At 47.6% G+C, this 20,209-nt stretch overlaps 1 long non-coding RNA gene across 1 annotated transcript in view; it reads left to right on the plus strand.

Moving 5' to 3' along the window:
- Positions 1 to 20,209, plus strand: part of LOC137345986 (uncharacterized) — a 79,047-nt gene that overhangs the window by 58,141 nt on the left and 697 nt on the right. The window lies entirely within an intron of this gene.

Genomic DNA, 20,209 nt, shown 5'->3' on the forward strand with positions numbered 1-20,209 from the left:
AGCCATCGACAACACCTGCGTGGCTCTGCAGGCCCTACTTATTAATGGGGAGATGTACCAGTCTCATAGCGTGCAGTTGGTGTGAGACCATGCACGGGACATCACTTTGGTGAATGCTCGTAATTCCCACAGAAGGCAGGATGCTTTTCTCCTGTGCCAGTAGGCCGTTGGCACCGTATTTGAGTCACCATGATGAACCAGAGGCTGGCTGCTTGATGACAAGGGTGACCGGCTCTACACACGGGTCATGACTTCCCCTCTGCCTCCAGATCACGGGTGGAACCATGCTGCCACCAGCAATGCCATGGAGCACACCATCGGCACCCTGAAACAATGATTCACTGCCAGCACCGCTCGGAGGGAGCATCTCCAATACGGGCTGGAGTGCGTCTCCAAATTCGTGATGGTCTCCTGCATCCCGCACAACCCCCTCGTTCTCGTCAGGGCACAGCCTTCGGCGAGGACCTCGGGAGGAGGAGGAAGAGGTGGAAAAGAGAGGAGGGTTCCGGGACCCCTTCGCTCCTTGCAGCTGATCAGACTCCCGTTCCCCTAAGATCTCATTCCCACATCACTGTTTCTCCACAATTCCCCAACTTTCCATCCCTCTGCTAAAGACACCACCAAAAAAACCCCCATTCCAAAACAACTTTATCCACAAGACTTACAATTATACATAGAAAACCAATTTACTCACCCTCGTGCATTCCCTTACTGCCTGACTTGTGGGTGCCTATCCGAATGCTCCTACACAGTGCTACCCAAGTGGCTGCAGCATGGTCAGCGGAAGACTGCTGACTTTCCCTGGGGGAGACTGCAGATGGCCTTGGAGGGCGTCCTGCGGCAGCTTTGGAACTCGAGGGCCCGGCCTCGGAATGACCACCTTGCGGTGGGCGGCAACAGTCTGCGTTGGCGGGCAGGCAGCAGCGGAGTGGCAGTGGTGAGTGCGCGCGAATGCTGTCATCCTGAGAGAGGACAGCAGGTTCGTGCTCCACGGGGCCACTGGCACACCCTCAGGGCAGGACCTCAGCAATCCTAGTCATCTGCAGGAGCTTAGATTGCTGGACTGCTGTGAGAGCCCCTGCAAGCCCCCTTTGAGCACCGGCATCCGCTGCAGTCTGAACCTGCATGGCACCAAGCAGAGGTATCACGGCCTCAGCCTGAGCTCCTACTGCAGCGCTCGGACGTTGGGTGGCTTCGACCTGGGGTGCAGTTGCTGCTGAGCTGTCGGTGTCACGGTTACCATGGCCACCTCTCCCAGGCTGGAAAGGTTGGGCTCCAAGCTCTGTGTGATGCCCTGTGTTAATGTCAGAGCCAGACTCCTCCATGCTCCTTGACAGTGACAACAGGCTGCCTGGCAGGCCTGCCAATGCACCAAGCATCGCGCTGTGCTTGCCCATCAGCATTCTCCTGTACCCCACCTCATCTCAGTCCTCGGCAGCCCAATCCGTCCGCGACCTCGCCCTCCGGGGAGCCGGCACCCATGCTGTCCGTACCCAGCCCCTGCCCCGGCTACAGCCTACTCGTGCCCGGTGGCCCATCACGTGCCGATGTCACCTCTACACTTCCCTCTATGGCAAGCACAGTGCCAGTCAGATCAAGTGACGGTGCTTCTTTCATCGGACGTCTGCTCTTGCGCTTACCCTTCATGGCGAGGCTGCACTGATAGGCCCGCCAGCAGCTCTTGGGCATCTGAAAGCAGAAACTCAGAAGGGGTAAGGTTGGGACGAGGGAAGGGAGATGGTGGGGAAAGCAAGAGGTCCGTGGTCACACTGTTCTGCAGCTCGCACTTCATGCCGGATGGCAGGATGAGGGTGAAGGGGGATTTGAGAAGGTGAATGAGGCAGGTACGTACCATCATCCTGGATGTCCTCAGTGACGCTGAATGCCCTATAATGTGGAGCACCCTCTCCTCCAGAGGGCTCGGGAGAAGAAGACACGCCTATCCCCTGCTGCTTCTCGCAGTTATGTGCAACCTGGTCCTGCAAGAGAGAGAGAGGAAAGAATGTCATTGAGTGCGCTTCAATGTGTTTGGGTGATGTGCCTGTCCTAGCTGAATAGCTGGAAGTATATGGAAACTGCAGGAGGATTGTGTGAGGTTTGCAGCAGTGGGTAAGTGTGTGAGGGTGAGGTGGAGCATCTGAGTATTAGGCCTGAGCCCTGATTGCTGGAGGTTGCCGTGGTGCGTTTAGCAGTATGAGTTTGCTGATGCAATGTCGTTTGAAGTTGCATTCGCTGACCTTGACCACTTGTGTGAGGTCATTGAACTTTTTCTGGCACTGCAGCCGGGTCCTCGGGGCCAGACGGCTGGAATTCACCTCCTGTTCCCTTCGCAGGCTGTGCCTTGAGGTAAAGGCCTGCTCGGGTATAAAATTGAAACCCGACCCGGGCCCGACCCGAACACAGCCGACCCGAACCCAACGTGGGCCCGAGTCCTTTGATTTTTTTCACGCCCGACCCGACCTGACCCGACACGAATATCACAACAAATGTAATGATATCAAACATGTTATTGTGCTCTACCTCGTCCAAATGGGGGTACGAGTGATCCTGTTCATCCGTTCGGGCAGCAGCCTATTCCTGCAGGTGGAGTTGTGGGGAATCATGGGTGAGCCTGTTCCCATGAATTCACAGAGGTAGCACTGTCCATCCCGACCCAACCAGAGTCCGAATGCTAGACTCGGAATATCGACCTGACCCAACCCGAACCCGACACATATAGTCGGGTCTAGTTGGGTTTGGGTGGCGTAGCCAGGCTTTACCTTGAGGGCCTTCTAGCCCCCTGCGGAAATGTGGCTTCTCTCCTTTCAAACTTCTGGACTAAGGCCTCCAGCACCCCATCAAAGAACCTGGGAGCCCTCTCTCTGGCCTGTTGCTCCATTGGCAGTCTTCTCCCTTCCCTCAAAGACTTTCGCGAGTAGTTCCACCAGCTGCTGCAGCCTGAATGCACTGCCCCTTTAAGAGGAGGAATTTGCCTTTAAGAAGTGCAGGCTAGCTGTAAATCATGCATACCCCTGAGGGTGCAGCTAGTCAACAGCACATCTTACACTGGGCTGCACACCCAAATCACTAAGATTTTTTTTCCCAAAATATACTTTATTCATAAAAATCTGTAAAAATTACATTCCCAAACAGTTTAAAACAGCATCAAGTCAAAAAATACAAAGAGTGCAAAGGTGATCAGTTTCCTTCTATACAATCATGAACCCTTCACAACCCTTCCATTTCATTGTCATGCCATATACATTTTTACATTTACAGCACACAAAATTTCTCCGATACAGTTCGAGGGGTTTCCCATGTTGCCCATTTCCTGCTTCACCTCACCCAGGCACGGGGAAATCGTGTATCATGATTCCCCCCGACCCACAAATGGGCCTCATTGAACTTTTAGCCCCATGATTTTTTTTAAAATTAAAATGCTCAGGCGATCCTGTTATCAGTCCTTTAATATCATAATGATCTCCATCTCAGCCTCACAATATCAACATCCATCCCACAGTGCTGCAGACTGCAAGCAGTTTTCCCACAAGGCCGTGGGGATGGCCTTATCGATCCCATAAAATTATAGCGTCACATCAGCTGATGAGGGGAACAAATGTTTTCCTACGATATGATGTGGTTGCCTATGTTATTCCCACAGCCCCATGGGACAGCCCTCAACAATCCAATAATACTACAGTGTCCCAACATTAATCAGTCCCACATTGCCCCAGAGTGGCCCATTCAGATGCTGGCGACCTTTAATTGTTTCATTCCAGAGGTTAATCACCAGTGCGTGACATACTGCAAACGCACAAGCAATGATTCACTGGTGATGGAGTCTGCCATCACTGGCAGTCCCTGTCAGCAGTGGAAACCACAGCCCCTCAAGCCTCCTGAACCCAAACTGGAAACAGAAATGGGGTAGATTTCCAAATTTAACACTCAGGCATAACTTTAGCGTTGCAGATGGGCAAGAGAAACAACCTAATTTTCATTTGCAACAGCATAGTTTACATTCCATTAAGGGCAAACTGCATAAGCACATAAGGGAGAAAGGAATAGAAGCTATGTTGATGGACTGAGATGAGATAAGGTGGGAGGATTTACTTGTACTTCTTTCAATGTAGTATACTGTATTCGCTGCTCACAGTGTGGTCTCCTCTACATTGGGCAGACTAAGCGCAGACTGGGTGACCGCTTTGCGGAACATCTGCGCTCAGTCCGCAAGCAGGACCCTGAGCTTCCGGTTGCTTGCCATTTCAACACTCCCCCCTGCTCTCATGCTCACATCTCTGTCCTGGGATTGCTGCAATGTTCCAGTGAACATCAACGCAAGCTCGAGGAACAGCATCTCATTTACCGATTAGGCACACTACAGCCTGCCGGACTGAACATTGAGTTCAATAATTTCAGAGCATGACAGCCCCCCATTTTACTTTCATTTTTAGTTATTTTTTCTTCCTTTTTTTTAACATTCTTTTTTACATTTTTTACAATCTTTTTTTTTGCATTTATTTCATTTCATCTTTGTTTGTTCAGTTTGCTTATCCACTGTTTTTTTTCAGGTTTGCACTTGCTGCTGTTCAATATTCAGTGTATTTACACCTAATCTGTACTAATGCTTTGTCTTTCAACACACCATTAACATATTGTTTGCTTTTGCTCTGTGACCTTTTGGTCAGCTATGTGGCCTGGTCCAATCTAGATCTCCTTTGTTATCTCTTGCCCCACCCCCACCTCACTTGCTTATAACCTTTCATATTTCTAATATTTGTCAGTTCCGATGAAGGGTCACTGACCCGAAACGTTAACTCTGCTTCTCTTTCCACAGATGCTGCCAGACCTGCTGAGTGGTTCCAGTATTTCTTGTTTTTTATCTAAGGTGGGTGGAGCCTTGTGTGAGCATAAACAATTGCATAGACCAGTTGGGCTAAAAGGCTTGTTTCTGTGCTTGTAAGTTCTATGTAATGTAATTCTGTGCAGTTAACTATTTTGAAAAGTAGAATGTGGCGATACAATATCAACTAAATCCTACAATTTTAAAGGGGGCTGCGGGAATAGAGAGACCTGGGGTTGATGTGCACAAGCCTTTACATACGTTCGAACATGCGAATTAGGAACAGGAGTAGGCCACTCGGCCCCTCAAGCCTGCTCTGTCATTCAATAACATCATGGCTGATCTGATTGTAACCTCGACTCCACATTCCCGCCTACCCCCGATAACCTTTCACCCCCCCCTTGCTTATCAAGAATCTATCTACCACTGCCTTAAAAGACTCTGCTTCCACAGCCTTTTGAGGAAGAGAGTTCCAAAGACTCACGACCCTCTGAGAGAAAACATTTCACCTCATCTCTGTCTTAAATGGGAGACCCCTTATTTTTAAACAGTGACCCCTAGTTCTAGGTTCTCCCACAGGGGGAAACATCCTTTCCACATCCACCCTGTCAAGACCCCTCGGGATCTTAGATGTCTCAATCAAGTCACCTCTTACTCTCTAAACCCCAGCAGATACAAGCCTAGCCTGCCCAACCTTTCCTCATATGACAACCTGCCCATTCCAGGTATTAGTCTAGTAAGCCTTCTCTGAACTGCTTCCAAAGCACAGACATCCTTCCTTAAATAAGGAGACCAAATACTGTACACAGTACACCAGATGTGGTCTCACCAATGCCCTGTAGAACTGTAAATTATTCTCCCTACTTTTGTATTGAATTCCCCTCACAATAAATGATAACATTCTATTAGCTTTCCTAATTATGTGCTGTACCTGCATACTAACCTTTTGTGATTCATGCACTAGGATATCCAGATCCCTCGGCATCTCAGAGCTCTGCAATCTCTCACCATTTAGATAATATGCTTCTTTTTTATTCTTCCTGCCAAAGTGGACAATTTCACATCTTCCCACATTATACTCCATTTGCCAGATCTTTACCCACTCACTTAACCTATCTACATCCCTCTAAAGCCTCCTTATTTCCTCTTCAGAACTTACTTTCCTACCTACCTTTGTGTCATCAGCAAATTTAGCATCCATACCTTCGGTCCCTTCATCCAAGTCATTTCTATAAACTGTAAAAAGTTGGGGCCCCAGCACTGATACCTGTGGCACACCACTCATTTCATCCTGCACACCAGAATATGACCCATGTATGCCTATTCTGTCTTTCCTGTTAGCTACTTAATCTTCTATCCATGCCAATATGTTATCCCCATCGCATGAGCTTTTATTTTCCGCAATGACCTTTGATGTGGTACTTTACCAAATGCCTTCTGGAAATCTAAGTACAGTACATCCACTGGTCCCCCTTTATCCACAGCACAAGTTACTTCTTCAAAGAACTCGAATAAATTGGTTAAACATGATTTCCCTTTCACAAAACCATGTTGACTCTGCCTGATTACCTTGGACATTTCTAAATGCCCAGCTACAACATCTTTAATAATAGCTTCTAACATTTTCCCTAAGACAGATGTTAAGCTAACTGGCCTGTAGTTTCCTGCTTTCTGTCTCCTTCCCCTTTTAAATAAAGGAGAGAATAAAGTTCCACATAAGAGATTAGCGTGTAAAATTAAAGCGCATGTGTTTGGGGGTGGTGTATTGCGGTTGATAGAAAATTGGTTGGCAGACAGGAAACAAAGAGTAGAGATAAGTGGGTCTTTTTCTGAATGGCAGGCAGGGACTAGCGGGGTACTGCAGGGATTGGTGCTAGGACCCCAGCTATTCACAATATATGTTAATAATTTAGATGAGGGAACTAAATGTAATATCTCCAAATTTGCAGATGACACAAAACTGGTTGGGAGGGTGAGTTGTGAGGAGGATGCAGAGAGGCTTCAGGGTGATTTGGACAAGTTGAGTGAGTGGGCTAATGCATGGCAGATGTAGTATAATGTGGATAAATGTGAGGTTATCCACTTTGGTAGCAAAAACAGGAAGGCAGATTATTATCTGAATGGCTAGAAACTGAGAGAGGGGAATATGCAGCGAGATCTGGGTGTTCTTGTACACCAGTCACTGAAGGTAAGCATGCAGGTGCAACAGGCAGTAAAAAAGGCAAATGGTATGTTGGCCTTCAGTGCGAGACGATTCGAGTACAGGAGCAGGGATGTCTTGCTGCAATTATACAGGGCCTTGGTGAGGCCACACATGGAATATTGTGTGCAGTTTTTGTCTCCTTATCTGAGGAAGGATGTTCTTGCTATAGAGGGAGTGCAGCAAAGGTTTACCAGACTGATTCCTGGGATGGCAGGACTGACATATGAGGAGAGATTGAGTTGGTTAGGATTATATTCGCTGGAGTTCAGAAAAGTGAGGGGGGATCTCATAGAAACACAAGGGGTGGCACAGTGGCGCAGTGGTTAGCACTGCAGCCTCACAGCTCCAGGGACCTGGGTTCAATTCTGGGTACTGCCTGTGCGAAGTTTGCAAGTTCTCCCTGTGACTGCGTGGGTTTTTGCCGGGTGCTCCGGTTTCCTCCCACCGCCAAAGACTTGCAGGTGATAGGTAAATTGGCCATTGTAAATTTCCCCTAGTGTAGGTAGGTGGTAGGGAATATGGGATTACTGTAGGGTTAGTTGGGTGGTTCTTGGTCAGTACAGACTTGGTGGACCGAAGGGCCTGTTTTAGTGCTGTATCTCTAAAATAAAAAAATAAAAAAAAACCTAGAAAATTCTAACAGGACTTGACAGGGACAATGCAGGAAGGATGTTCCCGATGGTGGGGCTGAGGGGTAAACCTTTCAGGACTGAGATGAGGAGAAATTTCTTCACCCAGCGAGTGGTGGGCCTGTGGAATTCACTACCACAGAAAGCAATTGAGGCCAAAACATTGTATGTTTTCAAGAAGGAGTTAGATATAGCTCTTGGGTCTAAAGGGATCAAAGGGTATGGGGAGAAAGCGGGAACAGGTTACTGAGTTGGATGATCAGCCACAATCATAATGAATGGTGGAGCAGGCTCGAAGGGCCGAATGGCCTACTCCTGCTCCTATTTTCTATGTTTCTATGAATTACATTCTTTATTTTCCAATCTAATGAAACCTTCCCCAAATCTAGAGGATTTTGGAAAATTAAAACCAATGCATCAACTTTCTCACTCGCCTCTTCTTTTAGGACCCAAGGATGAAGTTCATCAGGACCAGCGAACTTGTCAGCCCGCAGCTCCAACAATTTGCTCAGTACCACGTCCCTGGTGATTCTAATTTTCTTGCGTTCCTCCTTCCCTTTCAAAGTGGCAAAATAAGTTGAGAGGACTGTTAAAAAAGCATATGGGATCCTTGGCATTATTAATAGAGGAATAGAGTACGAAAGCAAGAAAGTTATGCTAAATTTTTATAAAACACTGGTTAGACTTCAGCTGGAGTATTGTGTCCAGTTCTGAGAACCACACTTTAAGAAGGATGCCAAGGCCCTGGAGAGGGTGCAGAAGGGGTACTAGAATGGTTCCAGGTTTGAAGGACTTCCATTACGTGGAGATACTGCTCCTTAGAGCGGAGATGGTTAAGGGGAGATACAGAAGAGGTTTCAAATGAGAAGCTTTGATGGGGTAAATAAGGAGGAACTGTTTCCACTGGAAAGAAATGGAGCAAGAGGGAGAGAAAGGGAGAGAGGAATAGAGGAAGCAAAAGCGAGAGAAAGAGGAAGAATGGGCAAAAGAAAAAGGGGGAGCAAGAAAGACTTACATTTTTATAGAGCCTTTCACAACCTCAGTACTTTTGAAGCGTGGTCACTGTTGGAATGTAGGAAAAAGAGAGAGAGAGGGAGAAAGAGAGAGAGAGAGAGACGGAGAGACATAAAGAGAAAGTGGAAGAAAGAGAGAGAAAAAGAGACAGGGAAAGAGAAATAGACAAAGAGAGAAAGCAAGAGAGATAGAGAGCAAAGTTGGGCCTATTTTCCTCTGGTGACTCTGGAAATACTGAGCCACGTTGACGAGAGTTGATTGAATGAGAAGGAGAAGGAGAGAGCGTCTGTGAGGGAGCCCCAACCTGAGTTCATATCCATTTCAATGGAACTCCGAGTGGACTGGTAGGGATGTTTCCTTCTCCCCACCTAATTTTCCTGTATTGGCTGCAATAGCTCCCGTCAGGGAGCAGGGAAAACATGCCTATTGCTGCTATTCAACCATGTCATTATGATGCTCCCCCGAGCACTATTTCACTGGGAATGTGAAGCTGGTTCTCTCAAACTGGGCCCAGCCTTCATTGAAATGGCAGAGAGAAGAGAGCCAGTGCCAATGGGTTGAGTTTGTGTGCTCAAATCACTAGAGGTCATGCCAGTGGTGCTGCTAGCATGGGAAGCTGTGGTTCAGTGGGTAGCACTTGTGCCTGTGAGTTAGACTGTGACAATCTTTTTAAAGCCAAATTGATTTGTTAAAAAGTGTTTGCAAGTTGATAATCGTTGAAATTCATCGCTGGAGAAGGAGCAACTATTTCGACTTCTGAGTTAAACTACTACTGTTGAAGAACCTTTTTTTCCCCATCGGACGGCTGTGAGGACTTCAAGCAACCTTGAACTGTTCCACATCCCGCAGGAGCATAAATCTGCAAGGACTCTAATTTTTTCTATTTTAAATGTTGTTTATATCTTAGTCTTCTTCTTCTTCTTCTTCTTTGGCCTCCTTGTCTCGGGAGACAATGGGTAAGTGCCTGGAGGTGGTCAGTGGTTTGTGAAGCAGCACCTGGAGTGGCTATAAAGGCCAATTCTAGAGTGACAGACTCTTCCACAGGCGCTGCAGATAAAATTGGTTGTCGGGGCTGTTACACAGTTGGCTCTCTCCTTGCACTTCTGTCTTTTTTCCTGCCAACTGCTAAGTCTCTTCCACTCGCCACTCTTTAGTCCCACCTTTATGGCTGTCCGCCAGCTCTGGTGATCGCTGGCAACTGACTCCCACGACTTGTGGTCAATGTCACAGGACTTCATGTCGCGTTTTCAGACGTCTTTAAAGCGGAGACATGGATCTGATACCAGTGATGAGCTCACTGTATAATGTGTCCTTAGGTATCCTGCCATCTTCCATGCGGCTCACATGGCCAAGCCATCTGAACCACAGTAGTGTGTATATGCTGGGGATGCTGGCCGCCTCGAGGACCTCTGCGTTGGAGATATGGTCCTGCCACCTGATGCCAAGGATTCTCCAGAGGCAGCGAAGATGGAATGAGTTGAGTCATCGCTCTTGGCTGACATACGTTATCCAGGCTTATCTTAGTAGTGTTTAAGAATTTAGTTTTTCTAATTAAAATGTTAATTTGTTGATTTAAAGACACCTGGTTTAGTTAGTCTCATTCAGGGGTTCATAAATGGTATAATTTGGCTGGGTCTTTCTTTAATTTGGGAAGTTTAAAATGATATGTTAGGCGATCTATGGAGGGACGGGATTGAATTAACAGTGCGTTCCTCCCACCACAATCAGAATTGTATATTTTGACTGGGGGTGTTGACTGGAGTGGCCGGTCGTAACAATATACCCAGGCAGAAAGCACCGGACAAATGGACTGAGTGACCCGTCAGGACTGCGGAAGAAGTAAAGAAAATTAATCTCAGTGTTTCTGAACTTTGAAACGCACTATTGAATATTAATCCATGCCTTTCTCATGCCCATGCTCGACTGTGCTCTTGTTCACCTGGCCCGCCTCCCATTCTGTACCCTAAGTAAACTTCAGCTTATCCAAAGCTCTTCTGCCAATATCCTAAGCTATACCAAGTCTCACTCACCCAGCCCTTGCTGACCTACATTGGCTCCCTGTCATTCAAGGCCCTGTCTCTCTCTCTCTCTATCCATATATTCTCCCTCTTTAATCCCTTTTTCTCGCTCTGTCTGTCTGTCTCTGTCTGTCTTTCTGTATCTGTGTTAGCCTCTCTCTCTTTAATCCCTTTCTCTCGCTCTCTCTCTCTGTCTTTCTATATCTGTGTCAGCCTCTCTCTCTTTAATCCCTTTCTCTCGCTCTCTTTCTCTGTCGTTCTGTATGTTTCAGCCTCTCACTCTTTATTCCCTTTCTCTCGCTCTATCTCACTCTCTCTGTCTTACTGTATCTGTGTCAGCCTCTCTCTTTATTCCCTTGCAATCTCTCTCTCTGTCTGTCTTACTGTATCTGTGTTAGCCTCTCCTTTATTCCCTTTCTCTCGCTCTATCTCTCTCTCTCCCTCTTTAATCCCTTTTTCTCGCTCTATCTCTCTCTGTCTGTCTTTCGGTATCTGTGTCAGCCTCTCTCTCTCTTTATTCCCTTTCTCTCACTCTCTCTCTGTCTTTCTGTATCTGTGTCAGCCTCTCCCTCTTTAATCCCTTTTTCTCGCTCTATCTCTCTCTGTCTGTCCTTTTGTATCTGTGTCAGCCTCTCTCTCTCTTTATTCCCTTTCTCTCGCTCTCTCTCTGTCTTTCTGTATCTGTGTCAGCCCCTCCCTCTTTAATCCCTTTTTCTCGCTCTATCTCTCTCTGTCTGTCTTTTTGTATCTGTGTCAGCCTCTCTCTCTCTTTAATCCCTTTCTCTCGCTCTCTCTCTCTGTCTTTCTATATCTGTGTCAGCCTCTCTCTCTTTAATCCCTTTCTCTCGCTCTATCTCTCTGTCTTTCTGTATCTGTCTCAGCCTTTCTCTCTTTATTCCCTTGCACTCACCCTCTCTCTCTGTCTTTCTGTATCTGTGTTAGCCTCTCTTTATTCCCTTTCTCTCGCTCTATCTCTGTCTCTCTCTGTCTTTCTGTATCTGTGTCAGCCTCTCCCTCTTTAATCCCTTTTTCTCGTTCTATCTCTCTCTGTCTGTCTTTTTCTATCTGTGTCAGCCTCTCTCTCTCTTTAATCCCTTTCTCTCGCTCTATCTCTCTGTCTTTCTGTATCTGTGTCAGCCTCTCTCTTTATTCCCTTTCTCTCGCTCTATCTCTCTCTGTTTTTTTGTATCTGTGTCAGCCTCTCTCTCTTTAATCCCTTTCTCTCGCTCTCTCTCTCTCTCTGTCTGTCTTTCTGTATCTGTGTTAGCCTCTCTCTCTTTAATCCCTTTCTCTCGCTCTATTTCTCTCTGTGTCTTTCTGTATCAGTGTCAGCCTTTCTCTCTTTAATCCCTTTCTCTCTCTCTCTCTCTCTCTCTCTGTCTTTCTGTATCTGTGTTAGCCTCTCTCTTTATTACCTTTCTCTCGCTCTATTTCTCTCTGTGTCTTTCTGTATCTGTGTTTGCCTCTCTCTCTTTAATCCCTTTCTCTCGCTCTATTTCTCTCTGTGTCTTTCTGTATCAGTGTCAGCCTTTCTCTCTTTAATCCCTTGCTCTCGCTTTCTCTCTCTCTGTCTTTCTGTATCTGTGTCAGCCTCTCTCTCTTTAATCCCTTGCTCTCGCTCTCTCTCTCTCTCTCTGTCTTTCTGTATCTGTGTCAGCCTCTCTCTTTATTACCTTTCTCTCTATCTCTCTCTCTCTGTCTTTCTGTATCTGTGTCAGCCTCTCTCTATTCCCTTTCTCTCTATCTCTCTCTCTCTGTCTTTCTGTATCTGTGTCAGCCTCTCTCTCTTTAATCCCTTTCTCTCGCTCTCTCTCTCTCTGTCCGTCTTTCTGTATCTGTGTTAGCCTCTCTCTCTTTAATCCCTGTCTCTCGCGCTATTTCTCTCTGTGGCTTTCTGTATCTGTGTCAGCCTCTCTCTATTCCCTTTCTCTCTATCTCTCTGTATCTGTCTTTCTGTATCTGTGGCAGCCTCTCTCTCTTTAATCCCTTTCTCTCGCTCTCTCTCTCTCTCTCTGTCTGTCTTTCTGTATCTGTTAGCCTCTCTCTCTTTAATCCCTTTCTCTCGCTCTCTCTCTCTCTCTCTGTCTTTCTGTATCTGTGTTAGCCTCTCCCTTTATTACCTTTCCCTCGCTTTCTCTCTCTCTGTCTTTCTGTATCTGTGTCAGCCTCTCTCTCTTTAATCCCTTTTTCTCACTCTCTCTCTCTCTCTGTCTGTCTTTCTGTATCTGTGTCAGCCTCTCTCTCTTTAATCCCTTTTTCTCACTCTCTCTCTCTCTCTCTCTCTCTCTCTCTGTCTTTCTGTATCTGTGTCAGCCTCTCTCTCTTTAATCCCTTTTTCTCACTCTCTCTCTCTCTGTCTGTCTTTCTGTATCTGTGTCAGCCTCTCTCTCTTTAATCCCTTTTTCTCACTCTCTTTCTCTCTCTCTTTTTCTTTCTATATCTGTGTCAGCCTCTCTCTATTTAATCCCTTTTTCTCACTCTCTCTCTCTCTCTCTGTCTTTCTGTATCTGTGTCAGCCTCTCTCTCTTTAATCCCTTTTTCTCACTCTCTCTCTCTCTCTGTCTGTCTTTCTGTATCTGTGTTAGCCTCTCTCTCTTTATTCCCTTTCTCTCGCTCTCTCTCTGTCTGTCTTTCTGTATCTGTGTCAGCCTCTCTCTCTTTATTCCCTTTCTCTCGCTCTCTCTCTGTCTGTCTTTCTGTATCTGTGTCAGCCTCTCTCTCTTTATTCCCTTTCTCTCGCTCTCTCTCTGTCTGTCTTTCTGTATCTGTGTCAGCCTCTATCTCTTTAATCCCTTTTTCTCACTCTCTCTCTCTCTCTCTGTCTTTCTGTATCTGTGTTAGCCTCTCTCTCTTTATTCCCTTTCTCTCGCTCTCTCTCTGTCTGTCTTTCTGTATGTGTGTCAGCCTCTCTCTCTTTATTCCCTTTCTCTCGCTCTCTCTCTCTCTGTCTTTCTGTATCTGTGTCAGCCTCTCTCTCTTTATTCCCTTTCTCTCGCTCTCTCTCTGTCTGTCTTTCTGTATCTGTGTCAGCCTCTCTCTCTTTAATCCCTTTTTCTCACTCTCTCTCTCTCTCTGTCTTTCTGTATCTGTGTCAGCCTCTCTCTCTTTATTCCCTTTCTCTCGCTCTCTCTCTGTCTGTCTTTCTGTATCTGTGTCAGCCTCTCTTGCTTTATTCCCTTTCTCTCGCTCTCTCTCTCTCTGTCTTTCTGTATCTGTGTCAGCCTCTCTCTCTTTATTCCCTTTCTCTCGCTTTCTCTCTCTCTCTCTCTCTGTCTTTCTGTATCTGTGTCAGCCTCTCTCTCTTTATTCCCTTTCTCTCGCTCTCTCTCTCTGTGTCTTTCTGTATCTGTGTCAGCCTTTCTCTCTTTATTCCCTTTCTCTCGCTTTCTCTCTCTCTGTCTTTCTGTATCTGTGTCAGCCTCTCTCTCTTTATTCCCTTTCTCTCGCTCTCTCTCTCTCTGTCTTTCTGTATCAGTGTCAGCCTCTCTCGCTTTATCCCCTTGCTCTCACTTTGTTTTTCTCTCTCTATACATACTTATCTCGATCTCTCTAGTCTCGAAGTTGCTGATTTTGAATTCTGAGAGGGTGGTATAAAGTAATTCCTCCCATTCCACCACATCCCATGAGGGCCTGGATAACTGGTGGTTTGTTTTGCCTGCAGGCTGTGCCAATGGGAGTGGCACGGGGCCCCCCTGATCCCCAGGCACACTGAGTGCTGGATTCCAGCAGGATCAGGGAGGTGTCGAGGTCATTGTCCCTCAGCTGGAGGGTGACAGAGGCAGGACTGAGTGGATGAATGAGCCAGGGGCAGGCTCTTGCACCTCCTAGTGGCTGGTGAGGGAACAGCAGCAACAGTGGGCATTCTCCAGAGCAAACAACCCTGGAACATAACCTCCCAAGAAGCGGTAAATGAATAAAAAAAAAAATTCCATCAAGTTTATGGTGCAGAAATAGACCATTCGGCTCAACTGGTCCATGTTGCAATTATTGACCGCAGGAGCCTCCTCCCACACTACATTGCAACAGAAACTACACTTTCAAAGGTACATCATTGGCTATAACACCCTGAGATCATGAAACATGCTATAGAAATGCAGATATTTCTGGCTTTCTTACTTCATGCATGTTGAAAGATGATAGGCTGAATTTTACCGGCCCCCCCCCCCCCGCCCCTCCCCCAACGTCAGGGGTCATGGCGAGGGGTCTGGAAAAAGCCTCCAGGAGAGATCGGCCACAGGCCTCAATGTCGGGAAGGCCCAGCCCCATACTACCAGCTGTGGTGAGGCCTCATGGCGGCTGCACCCCCCCCGCCCCCCCCCCCCCCCCCCGTTGCTCGGCGACGGGAGCAGGATTTAAATATGTTAATTAATGAATTCATGACCCACCTGCTGCCATTGGCCGTCCCACTGCCAAATTCCACCCAGTTGCCAGGACTCCCACGCCTTCGGATCTCCGACTGGAGATTCGACGTGGGACACTGGTGGGGAGGGGGGCATTAAATCCCACCCGTGCGCCCCCGCCGTTTTTGAAGTTCCCCGCCGACTTAGCCCGATATTCTTTTAGAGAGAGGCGAAGGAATTTTCCTGGAATTATTTTGGGGATGTTATCTGTGAGTTGGGATCGCTGGGATTCCTGTGCAGGCGGCGGGAAACCTGTTTGGGCAGTTACACTTATTGGTCTCTGCTGTGGCCGGAATCACAGAACCTTACAGCACAGAGGATCTCCATTCGGCCCATCGTGCCTGTGCCAGCTCTTTGAAAGAGCTGTCCAATTAGTCCCACTCCCTCCCCGCTCTTTCCTCACAGCCCTGCAAATTTTCCTTATCAAATATTTATCCAAATAGTTTTCCAGAAATGGAATCTGCTTCCACTGCCCTTTCAGGCAGTGCATTCCCGATCACCATAACCCACCTGGTAGAAAAAATTTTTCTCATCTCTCCTCTTTTTTTGCCAATTGCCTTAAATCCATACAACAACAACTTAGATATATATAACACCTTTAATGTAAACACGCCAAGACGCTCCATAGGAGTGTTATGAAATAAAATATAACACCAAGCCACATAAGGAGATATTAGGGCAGATAACCAAAAGCTCAGCCAAAGAGGCTGATTTTTAAGGAGCATTTTAAAGGAGGAAAGCGAGGCGGAGAGTTTTAGCGAGGGAATTCCAGCGTTTGGGGCCCAGGCAACCGAAGGCACAGTCCCCAGTGGTGGAGTGATTAAAATCGGGGATGTTCGAGATGATCATGAGATAATCTTCAGAAGGTTGTGGGGCTGGAGGAGGTTACAGAGAAAGGGAGAGAAGGAAAATAATGTGGGTGCTGGAAATCTAAAATAAAAAGTGAAAATAGTGGAAATTCTCCACAGGGCCGGCAGCTTCTGTCAAGAGAGAAACAGAGTTAACGGGCTGAATTTTCCGGGCATGGAATATTTTTGGCCATCGGAACCCGTTTGCGGGTCTGTAAACCGGCCGTCGGAGCAGCCAGCCTTCCGGGCCAATGTTCTGGAAGGCGAACAATTACCGGGCCGCCCGGGTTCACTGTCCGATTCGGGATGGCGGGGCGGGTTGAAGAGGGCGGAGGGCCAATCAGCGCCTCGGCGGCCTGGAGTGTCAGCGTGCGGGAGCCTCGGAGGAGGCCGGAGCGAAGCGGCAGGGAGAAAAGGCTGAAGGAACCAGGCAGCTGAGCGCCCCGAGCACTGTCTGTGAGAGCAGTCTCCAGGAGCTGCTATTACTCTGGCAGGCCAAGACCTGCTGGTGCCCCTCAGGCTTGCTGTTTGCTCCTTTAAACAGTCAGATTGCAGCTTATTTTCGTGCAGCTCCGACCTGCCGGTGTCTAGCCGCCTCCTCGGAGTAGCCCAGTTTCTCCACCGTGGGCTCCGTGCGACCCTATCAAAGTTGCACTGCCCCCTGGAAACATGCTGTTAATTTCTGACTTAACAAGATTAATTGTCTTTTTGCTGCTGCCAGCCGGGGTTTCGTCACTGCACAGACGCCGCCTCGGGGAAAGGCAGGAAGATGTCAGGGAACTGACACAAGGAGTTTTACTCCGGCTTTTCTCACTCCACTGTTTAGAAAACCGCCCCCACTCCAAGGGCCTTGGAAAATTTCCCAACCCCACCCCCCAGCATTTCGGTTCTTCAGGACCGGAAATAGTTCGGGATGAAACAGGTTTTAAGCAAGTACAGAGGCAGGGGAAGGGGCAGAGGGGAGGAAAGAACGAAAGGGAAGGCCTGTGACAGGGTGAAAGGCAGGAGAGATTAAATGGCGAAAGGCAAAATCTGTGTCCGATATTCCCTCCTAACATTGTACTCACATCTTCACTGCTCCCAGATCATCTGTCACACACAAACTCTAGCTGCCAGACTCCGTTTAGAATCAATGGATGCAATTTTAGCTCAAAACGTCCCTCGGGAAATTAATGCAACATTGGTTTTATCACCCCCCGCGCCTGACTTTACTCTCCACTGAAATCACGTAAAAATGAAAGAACATTTCTGTAGCGCCTTTCACGACCTTTAGAGCCAATGGAAGTGATTTTTGAAGTGCCGTTACTGTTGTAATTCAGGAAATGTGACAACCAATTTGTGCACAGCAAGCTCCCACAAACAGCAATGGGATAATGAACAGATGATCTGTTTTAATGATGTTGATTGAGGCATAAATATTGGCCAGGGCATGAGTAATATTGGGCAGGGTGTAAAACCATGTGTAAAACCGGCGTTTCATCCAATCCCATGATGTTCCCACCCAGCCAGTTTGCTTCCGATGACTTCTTAGTGGTATTCCCACCAGGTTTCTGCCCCTGTCACCGTACTGAAACAACTCTTATCAAAGTCACAAATGACATCCTATGTGACTGTGACAAAGGTAAACTTTCCCTCCTCGTCCTTCTCGACCTGCCTGCAGCCTTTGACACGGTTGACCACACCATCCTCCTCCAAAGCCTCTGCACAGTCGTCCAGCTGGGTGGGACTGCTCTCACCTGGTTCCTGCTTATCTATCTAATCATAGTCAGAGAATCACTTGCAATGGCTTCTCTTCCTGCTCCCACACTGTTACCTTTGGTGCCCCCCAATGATCTATCCTTGGACCCTCCTATTTCTCATCTACATGCTGCCCCTCAGCCACATCATCTGAAAACACACTGTTAATTTTCACATGTACAGTGACAACATCCAGCTCTCCCTCACCACCACCTCTCTCAACTCCTCCACTGTTGATAAATTATTAGAATGCTTATCCGACATCCAGTACTAGATGAGCAGAAATTTCCTCCAATTAATTACTGGGAAGACTGAAGCCATCGTTTTCGGTCCCCGTTCCAAACACCATTCCCTAGCTATCAACTCCATCCCTCTCCCAGGCAACTGCCTGAGACTAAACCAGACTGTTCACAACCTTGGTGTCATATCTGACCCCGAGTTGAGTTTCTGACCACATATTCGTGCCATCACTGGGCCCACCTCTGTAATATCACCCGATTTTACCCCTGCTTCAGCTCATCTGCTGCTGAAACCCTCCTTCATGCCTTTGTTACCTTTGACTTGACTATTCCAACGCACTCCTGGCTGCTCTCATGAGGTCATCCAAAATACTCTGTCCATGTCTTTACTCACATCAAGTCTCGTTCACCTATCACCCCTGTGCCGCTGACCTACATTGGCTCCCGGACAAGCAAACCTCGATCTTAAAATTCTCATCCTTGTTTTCAAATCCCTCCATGACCTCGCCCCTCCCTATCTCTGTAATCTCCTCCAGCCCCACAACCCTCTGAGATATCTAATGCTGGCCTCTTGAGCATCCCCGATTTTAATCACTCCACCATTGGTGGCCGAACCTTCAGTTGCTGAGGCTCCAAGCTCTGGAATTCCCTCCCGAAACCTCTCTCCCTCTCTACTTCACTTTCCTCCTTTAAGACACTCCTTAAAATCTATCTCTTTGACCAAGCTTTTAGCCAGCTGATCTAACATCTCCTTATGAGGCCCGGTGTCTAATTTTGCTTTTTAACATTCCTTTGTAGTGTTTTGGGATGTTTGATTACTTTAAAGGTGCTACATAAATATAAGTTGTTGTTGTACTGCATACCATGGCAACAAGCCACGCAGTCCTCAGGGTAGTGTTCTAGTATCCGAGGCCCAACCATCTTCAGTTGCTTTTACAATGACCTTCCTTCCATCATAAGGTCAGAGTGGGGATGTTCACTGATGATTGCACAATGTTCAGTTTCATTCGCCACTCCCCAGATACTGAAGCAGTCCATGTGGAAATGCAGCAAGACCTGGACAACATTTAGGCTTTGCCTGATAGGTGGCAAATAACATTTGCAGGCAATGACCATTTCCAACATGAGAGAATCTATAAACACCTCCTCTTGGCATTCAACGGCATTCCCACCATCAACATCCTGGAGTTTACCAGAAACCTGGCTGGGTCAGCCATGCAAATACTGTAGCTATAAGAGTAGGTCAGACGCTGGGAATTCTGCAGAGAGTAACTCACCTCCTGACTCCCTAAAGCCTGTCCACCATCTACAAGGCACAAGCCAGGCGTGTGATGGAATACTCTTCACTTGCCTGGATGGGTGCAGCTCCAACAACGCTCAAGAAGCCTGACACCATCCAGGACAAAGCAGCCCGTTTGACTGGCACCCCATCCACCAACATTCACTCCTTCCACCACCAACGCACAGTGGCAGCAGTGTGTACCATCTACAAGATGCACTGCAGCAACTCAGCAAGGCTCCTTCGACAGCACCTTCCAAACCCGCAACCTCTACCACCTAGAAGGACAAGTGCAGCAGATGTATGGGAACACCACCACCTGCAAGTTCCCCTCCAAGCCGCACACCATCCTGACTTGGAACTATATCGCCATTCCATCACTGTCGCTGGGTCAAAATCCTGAAACTCCCTTCTTGACAGTACTGTAGGAGTACATCTTTTTTATTCGTTCTTGGGATGTGGGCATCGCTGGCTAGGCCAGCATTTATTGCCCATCCCTAATTGCTCTTGAGAAGGTGGTGGTGAGCAGCCTTCTTGAACCGCTGCAGTCCTTCTGGTGCAGGTACACCCACAGTGCTGTTAGGGAGGGAGTTCCATTTAGCACGGTGGTAGTGCCACGCAACATGATGGTGGATATCCTCAGTGCGAAGATGGGATTTCGTCTCCACAAGGACTGTTGCGATGGTCACTCCTACCAATACTGTCATGGACAGGTGCACCTGCGACAGGTAGACACCCCGCAGACTGCAGCGGTTCAAGAAAGCAGATCACCACCTCCCTTTTCAAGGGGCAATTGGGGATGGACAATAAATGCTGGCCTTACCAGCGACGCACTTATCCCGTGAATGAAAGGAAAAAAGTCCGGGAGAGCCCAACTCCCACTCTCTGCCTGCATGGCAATAGCTGATCTCAGCCTGGCAAGCATGGCAAGCCAAGAGTTGGCATCAGTGCCCACCAACTAGAAAAGTATGTGGCGATGGGGTGACCTCAGTCTTTATCGCATATAGTACTTTAAAATGGCTG

This window comes from Heterodontus francisci, chromosome 29 (assembly GCF_036365525.1).
Source record: "Heterodontus francisci isolate sHetFra1 chromosome 29, sHetFra1.hap1, whole genome shotgun sequence".
NCBI lineage: Eukaryota > Metazoa > Chordata > Chondrichthyes > Heterodontiformes > Heterodontidae > Heterodontus > Heterodontus francisci.